This window comes from Panthera leo, chromosome C1 (assembly GCF_018350215.1).
Source record: "Panthera leo isolate Ple1 chromosome C1, P.leo_Ple1_pat1.1, whole genome shotgun sequence".
In the NCBI taxonomy this organism is placed as follows: Eukaryota; Metazoa; Chordata; class Mammalia; order Carnivora; family Felidae; genus Panthera; species Panthera leo.
The window spans coordinates 108,632,358-108,642,554 of NC_056686.1; positions in this window are offsets into that span (position 1 = coordinate 108,632,358).

Consider the following 10,197-nt stretch of genomic DNA (forward strand, 5'->3'; position numbering starts at 1 on the left):
GTATGTGCCTGCACACCCTGCATGCACACGCACATGCATGCTCCCAATATCTCTCATAAACATGGATGCAAAATCCTCAATACAATTTTTACAATCTAGCAATGCTTATATAGTCTTCTAACAAGTGGGATATATTCCATATATACAAGGCTGGTTCAATATTAAAAAAAATCAATCAGTGAAATTCATCATATGAATAAACTCCAGATGAAAAATCATGATTTTATCAACTGATACAGAAAAAAAAAATATTTTGCAAAATTCAAACTCAGTCACAATAAAAACTCTAATTATATTAGGAATGAAGTGACATTCCTCAAACTCACAGTATTTGTAGAAGTCTACAGATAACATCATAATAGTAAAAGACTGAATGCTTTACCTCTGGTATCAGGAAGAATCCTTTGTCACCACACACATTAAACAATTTTCTAAGAGTTTTCATCACTGTGGTTAGGCATGAAAAATTAAGAGCATGCAAAACTGAAAAGAAGAAATAAAACTATCTCTATTTGCAAACTGCATGACTACCTAGAAGATACTAAGACATTTACAATAATAACAAAAGCTCATAGAACTAACAAGTGAGTTAAGTGAGATCATAAGATATAAGATAAACCCACAAAAATTAATTATATGTCTATGTGCTAACAATGAACAAGTGGAAGCACATATAAACATGCAATATTACTGAAACAATTAAATACATAGATATAAATATGACAAAACATGTACAGGATATATACAATGCAAATTATGAAATGCTAATGGAAAAAATCAGAGCATACCTAAATGCTTTATGAAAAGTAGTGTACCAGTATTGGAAGACTAAACATAGTAAAGAAGTCAATTCTCCCTAAATTGATATGTAGGTTTAACAACATTCCTATTAAAATTTCAACAAGGTTTTTGTAGATGTAGACAAAAGTGTGGTAAAATTTACGGGAAAAGGACCCATTCTAGAATAGCCAGAACAAGGCTGAAAAGTATTTAGTGAAAGAAATCATTCTTCCCAATGTTGAAACTTGCTCTATAGCTACAGTAATCAAGACATTGGCAGAAGGACAGACACGAATCAATAGAAATAGGTCTGTACAAATATGCTCCATTAATTTTCAACAAAGGAGCAAAAGCAACCCGATTGAGGAGGAACAGCTTTTTCAATAAATGATGCTGAAACAATTGGATATTCATAAGCAAAAAAACTCAAAAAACAAAAAACACCTGATTCTCGACCTAAACCTCATGCTTAATATGAAAATAACTCAAAATGGATTGCCATTCTTAAATATAAAATATGAAAGTATAAATCTTTTAGAACAAAACATGAGATAAAATATTATTAAACTCAAAACCAATTGCATTATACATAAAATGAAAAATTCATAAATTAAACTTCATCAAAACTAAAAACTTTTGCTCTGTGAAAGACTGTTAAGAGTTTGAAAATACAAATTATAGACTCAGAAAATATTGTCCAGTTATGTATTTAACAAAGGACTCATAGCTATAATATGCAAAAAACTCTCAGAACTCACCAGTAAAATACAAGTAATTGAGAAGAAAATGGTGGGATACCTGGGTGGCTTAGTTGGTTAAGTGTCCAACTCTTGATTTCAGCTCAGGTCATGATTTCATGGTTTGTGAGATGGAGCCCCGTGTAGGGCTGTGTGCCGAGGCTGCTTGGGATTTCTCTCTCTCTCTATGCCCCTACCCACCTCAAAAATAAAAATAAATATTATTTAAAAGAAAATGGACCAAGAAATGCACAGATAATTCACTGAAGAAATTATACTACATAAATGTTGTATAAACACATGGAATGATGTTCAATATTGTTAGCCCTTAGTAAGTGCAAATTAAAGCTACGAGAGATACTATACATGTAAATACTGGTGAGGTGGCAGAGACACTGGAGCGTCCCATTCATTGCTGGTGGGGAGGGAAAATAGTACACCCATTCTGGAAAATATCTTGACAGTTCCTTTAGAAAGTAAAAATGAACTTTTCATACAACCCAGCGATTTCCTTCTTGGAAATAAATTCTAAAAAAAATGAAAATTTATTTCCAGGCAGAAACTTGTAAACCAAAATTTGTAGTGGCTTTGTTTGTAAATATCCCCCAAACTGGAAACTCCCTAAATGTCCCTCAATGGATGAACAATTAAACAAACTGTTTCATCTGTACAATGAAATACTATGCATCAATAAAAAGGAATAAATCATCAATACACACAACCACAGGAATAAACCTCATTGAAGTTATGTTATGTGGGAAAAAGCAAGGTAAGATGTATTTCAGGATTTCTTATAGTGTATATTCATGGAATAGCATAGTTGTAGATCTGAACAACACAGTAGTGATGTCAGGGGTTAGGGATAGAGCTGGTAGGGATGTGGCTATAGGGGGTGAATGAGAGAGTATTGTCGTGGTTTGACATTTCAGGATGTTTATGTTTGTGACAATTACGCAAAACTACACGTGTGCTAAAATTACATTGAGACACACACACACGGGCATATAACTGGTAAAATATGAATAAGCTCTGTCTGTAATAATTTACTTTCCTATAAAACTATACTACTTCAAAATTAAAAATAAAGGTTTTAAAAATGGGGAAAAAGTTAATAGCTGTCAATAGTTCTTAAGAAATTTAGCTGCTTTTATATCCACTCTAATTCAAATAGTTTCATATTAGAGGAATTTGTGATTTTATTTCAAGAGAAAGCTCTATGCATTTTGTTCTTTATTAGAATGGATAAGAACATGAGTTCAAACCCTGATCTACCATCACATTTTAAACTTGTCTACTAAAACTCTCCTTTTTTGTCTATTTTTTAAAGTTTATTTATTTATTTATTCATTTATTCATTCATTTATTTTTTTTTGAGAGAGAACAAAAGAGAGGGAGAGACAGAGAGACAGAGAGAGAGGGAGAGAGAAATCCCAAGCAGGCTCTGTGCTGTCAACACAGAGACTGACACAGGGCTCGATCTCAGAAGCCATGAGATCATGATCTGAGCCAAATCAAGAATCAGATGCTTAACCAGCTGAGCCTCCCAGGGGCCCCCAAACTCTCCCTTTTGGATCTCCATTAACCAAGCCAGAAGACACAGGTCCTTTTCCATTTATTTCCCATGTCTTCTCAGTGAATGATTTCCCCCAGAATATAAGGTAACATTCAAGCACTTGACTTATCAATTGTATACATGCCCCAACCTAACCCCTTGGCATATTATATCCAAGCAGTAAGTTCTGACATTTTGAGAATTGTTCACTTAATTGCTTAATATTTCAGTTTATTGTCCTGACTCCTGACTAAAATTTTATCTACTATCTTCCTCAGTGTTTTAACCTGGTCCAGTCCACCTAATCTTAAGCAGTTATTGGAAAAAGCAGGAAAGCATCAGTTTGAATGTCAGATAATTAAAAGCTCAAAGCCCAGTTTAAGCACAAATTGTGTAATATTGATGACAGACTTCTTAATCTTAGCAAGCTTCAGTATATTTACTTACAAAAGGACATGATTATACCTATTGAGAAGAATGGGTTAAGTGAGATCATGAGTGGAAAGCATCCAGAACTGTGCCATGCATGCTCAGATGCATATGCAGTCAGTCTCATCATCTCTCCTTCAGTAATCAATACTGTCTGAACAAAGTTCACAACTGTAGAAATAGAGGAAATAAAACAGAAATAGATGTGGGGCAGAATCTTCTGAACAACACTTTAGTACAGTTGAATTTTATCAAATAGCAAATAGACAATTATTTTGCAAAGGAAAGGATAAGAAACAGTGATATGAGTAGGCAATTGCAGGGTGCCAGGTGGGGTGACTTTTATTTGTCGAAGACCTACTCAATACCAGGTATATTTTCTTAGCACTTATAACAATGCAAAAAGTGTGAGTATCTGTGTCTAGGAACTCAGAGATATCATATGATTTGTTCAAATTATCAGAGCTATTGTATCATTGTCTTTTAGTTTATATATATAAAAAAACTAACCTCAAAACTAAGCCTCAAAACTCAGAGGCTTAAAATAATAAGCCTCTCACAAGTTTCCCAAGTTAGCCAAGTGGTTTTTCTGGTCTCTTGTGTGTGCATTCAGTTGCAGGTTGGGCATTCTTTTGCAGCTCTGGTGCTCTTGGCTGGGCTTTCTCCCATTTCTGTGGGTCAGTTGGCTGCAGGCTGGTCTAGAGTAGCCTCAACTGGTACAAATGGTGTCTCCTTTGGCTTCTCACATGAATATGTCTCACATCTCCCTTCAGAAGGCCAGCCTGGGTGGGATTTTGTTGTTGTTTTTGTTTGTTTGCTCACTTGCTTAAAAACAATGACAGAGAAATGAGAAAGAAGTGAAATACATAAGTGTTTTGTAAAGACTATCTTTGTGTCAGCCTTGTTATTAATTCTTTTGTTAAAAGTCACATGCCAATTCCATAATCAGAGAGTGTGGAAAGTATAAAGTTATATGACCAAACATGCAGATACTAGGAGGCCATTTATTCAGCCTCAATTACTAAGAGCAGAAACTTAAACCTGCTAGACCTCAAATCTAAATTAGTACCACCAGACCACAGTGCTTCTCCAGACATAATGCTCCAAATATAGTCTGGAATAGAAGACTATGTACTGCAAGCCAAAGTGATTGATGGCCATTGAAATTCAACCAGAACCCAGGCTTCTTGGGACTGAACCCATTTCTGTCAGAAATGCCCTTCTCTGCCATCTGTCCACTTTATAACTGTCATAGTTTGAAGGACTAGAAATGTGACAGGCTAGGAAGCCAAGAAGGACCCCTGCCTCCACTTCCCCTTGAGTCCTATACTGAAGTAAGACTGTATAAATGTAGTTAAATTTAATTTCTTGTTTTATTTCCTCGAGACACATTACAATAGTCTCATGTGTCTAAAACACATCCACATCTAAAAGACAATCTGGCCAATCTGAAACACAACTCATAACGAAGCCCACTGTTGGAATTCACAAGAGGGCAGCCAAGAAGCAAATGGTGCTAACTGAATTCCTTTAGATATGTCAAAGGAAATCTTGTCTCTCAGGTAGATAAAAATTGAGACATCTAGGATGTTTTTATCAAATTTAGCCTATGTGGAAATGGTGAGATCTTTCTGGGGACTATAATATTTAAAGTTACATTTCATTACTGAAACTTGTAGTGGGTCTGCAAATCACATCTGTTTAATTCCACACCTATGAAATGTCAGCCACTTGATGACTCTGAATAATGACTTCAACTGCCTGAAAACTTGGAATATCTTGCTAAATTTTCTGTAGTGTTTAACTTTTCAACAAACAAGTGTCGATAGAGCAAGGACCCTTGATAATATGAGCCAGATCTGATAGAAGCAATTCTCTTCTGAATGTTCAGAGTCTAATTTCCAGACAGCCTTTCCCCATACCAGCTTTATTTGCATGAAGGGCTTTTATTCTAGAAGTTTGTTTTGTTCCCTTAAAGTGACTTAATACCTGTTTAAGGGTTTGTTCCTCAGTAAGAATGGAAAGTTGTCCAGTTTTCGATTCACAGTCAACAAACTTTTAGAAAGCTCAGAATCTGAGGCAGACGTTTTGACAAAGCCAGGATTCTTTTTTTTTTTTTTTTAACGTTTATTTATTTTTGAGACAGAGAGAGACAGCATGAACAGGGGAAAGGCAGAGAGAGAGGGAGACACAGAATCTGAAACAGGCTCCAGGCTCTGAGCTGTGAGCACAAAGCCCGATGCGGGGCTGAACTCACGGACTGTGAGATCATGACCTGAGCTGAAGTCGGACGCTTAACCGACCAAGCCACACAGGCACCCCAACAAAGCCAGGATTCTAAGATGAATAGGATATGTCCCTCCATACTGAGGCTCATTGACTAGTACAGGTGCAGATGTGCTCACCTGGATGCGCCACAGAACAGGAGAGACAGCAGGATAGGTGGTGGGAAGCCTGGCTCTATCTTCCCTCCTGAACCTTCTCTACCACCTGTTTTAGAAGAAATTCTACCACCCTGAGGCCCCACCCACAGAGATAGGTCAGGTAAGTCCATGAATCAATGACTCCAGGATATGATAAGGATATGGTAGGGTTAATCCACCCAGCTCATCACAGATGTACTGGGAACCAGGCAAGTTTCTCAGCATGCCTTATTCCTGCTTCTGCACCTTTGAACAGCTGGTCTTTCTGTCAGAAATGCCCTTCTGTGCCATATAGCCACTTTATAAATTTCCTTTCCTCTCTTAAGATATGACAAAGATGTCAGCTCCCTTGGAAGGCTCAGCCCATGGCCCCCTTCTCAGTATCCTTCCCAAGTTCTGAGAGTCCTCAGGACTCACTCTCATTATAATATCCAGGATATGGCCAGGCTGTGCTAAGGAAGTAGCCACCAGGCCCTCCTCATGTTTGTAGTCAAGAGCCTGGTGCAAAACTTGTCAGTGGTGATGAAAAGTGTCTGGGGGCACCTGGGTGGCTCAGTTGGTTAAGAGTCCAACTTCGGCTCAGGTCATGATCTCACAATTTGTGGGTTTGAGCCTTGCGTTGGGCTCTGAGCTGACAGCTCAGAGCCTGGAACCTGCTTTGGATTCTGTGTCTCCCTCTCTCTCTGTCCCTTCCCTACTCGTGCTCTCTCTTTGTCTCAAAAATAAATAAAACATTTAAAAAATTAAAAAAAAAAGAAAAGTGTCTGTAAAATTCAATCATATCACAATTCTTTGTTTTTGCTTTTATCTCCCTTACTAGACTCTACATGGGAGCTAAATCTGACCTCTCATTTTATCCTTGTTTCTAATATAAGACATGACAAAGCATATAACATGGCCTGATAAATACATATAAAGAAATTAATGAATTAACTAATAATGAAAATATATTCCCCACAATTATATCTTAGAATAGGTCCCTTTTGGGTCATGTCAAAGATACCTTTCCTTTAATGAAAGCTTCACAGTTTATAAAATACTTTCAGATTCTTTGTCAGGGAAGATGAGAGGGACATGTCCAGCTCGGACCTTTCTGAGGTCTCTCAGTTGGTCAGAGCTCTGGGCTCCACACCCCTTTCTCTCTGTCCCAAAATCAACACTTAGAGCTGTCCCTTTCTGTGCTTAGGCTGCACCTCTGCAGACAGCCAACTCTCTGTGCCAGGCGGTGCCCAGCACATCTTGGCAACCAGCACCCTGTTGGGCTCTGTACAGCATGCCCTAGGGGAACTCTGAGCCAGACAGGACAGGCTCAAACCTGTCTCTAGAAGTCTAGTCGTGCAAGCTAGGAGGCTGTGAGCATTAGTGGGGAACACTTATCCTTTTCTTTGCTTCTCTGTAAATGGACCCCGTACTGGGAGGTTTACAAAATTTTAGTATTGAAAAAATCATGCCATTTGAGACAACATGGACAGACTTAAGGAGTATTAGGCTAAGTGGAATAAGTCAGTAAGAGAAAGACAAATACCATATGATTCTACTAATAAGTGGAATCTAAAACCACCACCACCACCACCACCACCACAACAACAAAAATCCCACAAATTCACAAACAAATGAAAAGCAGAATCAGACCTATAAATACAGGGAACAAACTGATGGTGGCCAGAGGGAAGGGGGTTGGATAAAATGTGTGAAGGGGAGTAGGAGTTATAGGCCACCATTTATGGAATGAATAAGTCATGGGATTAAAAGGCATTGCATAAGGAATACAGTCAATGATATTGTAGTAGTGATGTAATGGGACATATGGTGGCTATACTTGTGGTGAATATAACATAATGTATAAATGTGTGAAATTACTAAGTTAGACACCTGAAGCTAATGCAACAAACACTATGTGTCAACTATACTCAAATTTTAAAAAAGTTCATTTCTCTGAGATAGATATCAAACCTCCTTTCTATACCTTCTGCCACTTATCACTTTTTTTCTAACTAAAAATTAGAAAACAGGGCAAAACCACAGTATGACATTGCAGTCTTCACTGCAAGTTCTGGGGTCTCTGGACAGCTTAGCCTGTTCATGCCAACCATATTCATGTGGGTGGCTAAAGTGGTTTGGGACATGATGTAAGCTGGTTCATGTCTGTGCACTCAGAAGTATGATAACTTATTGTGGCCTAAGGGAAATATTTTTAAAATACAGTTTGTCCCTGGACCCAAAGCCCAGAGAAGGCATTCTGAGAGCAGCAGGTATGACCTTGGGCTGCCAGTCCTCTGTCCTCACACATCCCACCCCATCCACCTCATACTCTGCCTCCAGGTGTATGAGTCACCTGCAATGGGTGGCTAAGAGGGAAAAAAATCAAGAATGATTGCCTCAAGGGAAAGCATATCAGAGTTAACTGTAGAACTGGTTAAGAATAGACTCTGCCACTTGTGTGGTGGAATGAGAATGTTTCCATCATTCACAGCTGTGGGGCAGCCAGGACAGTGCTTCCTTCTGCACTCAAGTGACTGAACCCACCTTGTTACCATATACCAGAGTCTCCATTCATGCTGAAGAAGCAGTTCCTCCCTGATGGGTGGCCCCCTCACAGCCTCAGGTGGTCATCTGAAAGTGCACATATGTCAATGGCCTCATGAACCCTCCACTCCCTCCAGGTACAGACACTGAGGAAATGTGCAAGGCTGATGCTTAAACCAGTAGTTCTTAGAAGCATTTGTGGGGTGTGGAGTTCTCCACATGGGCTAACCCTGTGACACATTTTCAATTATTTAATTATTATAGCAACACACAGGGTAGGTGATTTTAGCTCTCTTGTAGAATTGAAAAGACTGAGATTTGGAAAACTAAATGATTTGCCTAATGTCACACAGCCAATAAAAGCTGGAGCAAGGTTGGGCAGAGCATGCCCACTCTGAAGTTCCATTCCTTCCCATAACACTCCAGTGACCCCATTCTGGAACTCTGCCTGCTTCTGTAAGGCAAGGCTGGACATGTGTTCCAGGGACGTGTGAGGTGATGTCATGTTTTCATTACATTCTTAACATTGGATGCACAGACTTTCTGTTAAGTGGAGACAAAGAAGTATATCTCTTTAGTCTATATAACAGGAATGTAAATTTTGCTCTATTTGTAGATCAAAGGATAAAAGATGCAGTATGCCTTTTAAAAGCAGGTACAAATGAACAGAATCATATGGAGTGTAAAGGACAAATCCTCACAAGTGCAGTGATGCCCAATGTCCAGATGCCCAGATCTTTGCATCCTATATGAGAAGAGAAGAGCAGACAGAAGTCCAGAGTACTGTCACCAAATCTGGATCATCAAAGCCACCCAATGTCCACATTGCCAAGGAGCATAATGCTTCAGAACACATACATCCTTTCAGTTTTCTTCTAACTCCATGGTGGGAGTTTGTGCCTCCTGCTTCATGTCAGACCCAGCTCTCACCAGAGTGACAGGCACATGGTGGGTGTAATATTGGGATGAACTGGTGGTTAGGGTTCCCTTCTGCTCAGATTCCAAGCTCCCTCTAGCCACCTGACGTTATTGCCATAGATCCATCACCCTCTTTATGATGCTGCTTCTCTTCCTGGACATGAATCTCTGCCCCATTTCTTTAGATATAATTATTTTTTAATGATATAAGTTGTTGCTAATTATCAGTGATATAATTGCTATTTTTGCTTATGAGAGACATAACTCTTGGTATTTCACTTTGTATTAGCGTGGTCTGCTATAACAAAATACCATAGACTGAGTGACTTAAATAAAAGAAATTTGTCAGTTCTAGAGGCTAGGCAGTCCAAGATCAAGGTGCTGACAGTTAGCTTCTGGTGAAGCCTCTGTTCTTGGCTTGCAGATGGCTTCCTTTTCACTGTATCCTTAAGTGGTGGACAGAGACAGGACAGGTTCTATGATGTCTCTTCTTATAAAGACACTATCAGATTAAGACCTCACTCTTATGGCCTCATTTAATCCTAATTATTCCTTAGAGTTCTATGCCTAAATACTGGGAGTTATGGATTAATCAAATGAATTTTGGGGGACATACAAATATTTAGTCCATACCACACCCAGGAACACAGAGACAGGAGTTACATGGTTTGGTTTTAATTCCACCTCTACCTCTCAAAGCTGGGTGACCTTGGGCACATCACTTAACTTCTGTAGGCATCAGTTTCTTATCCTTGATATGACTAACTAGTAGCCTACTTCTAGGATTGTTACAAGGATTAAGCTATTTAATTTATGAGGAGTGTTTAGAACA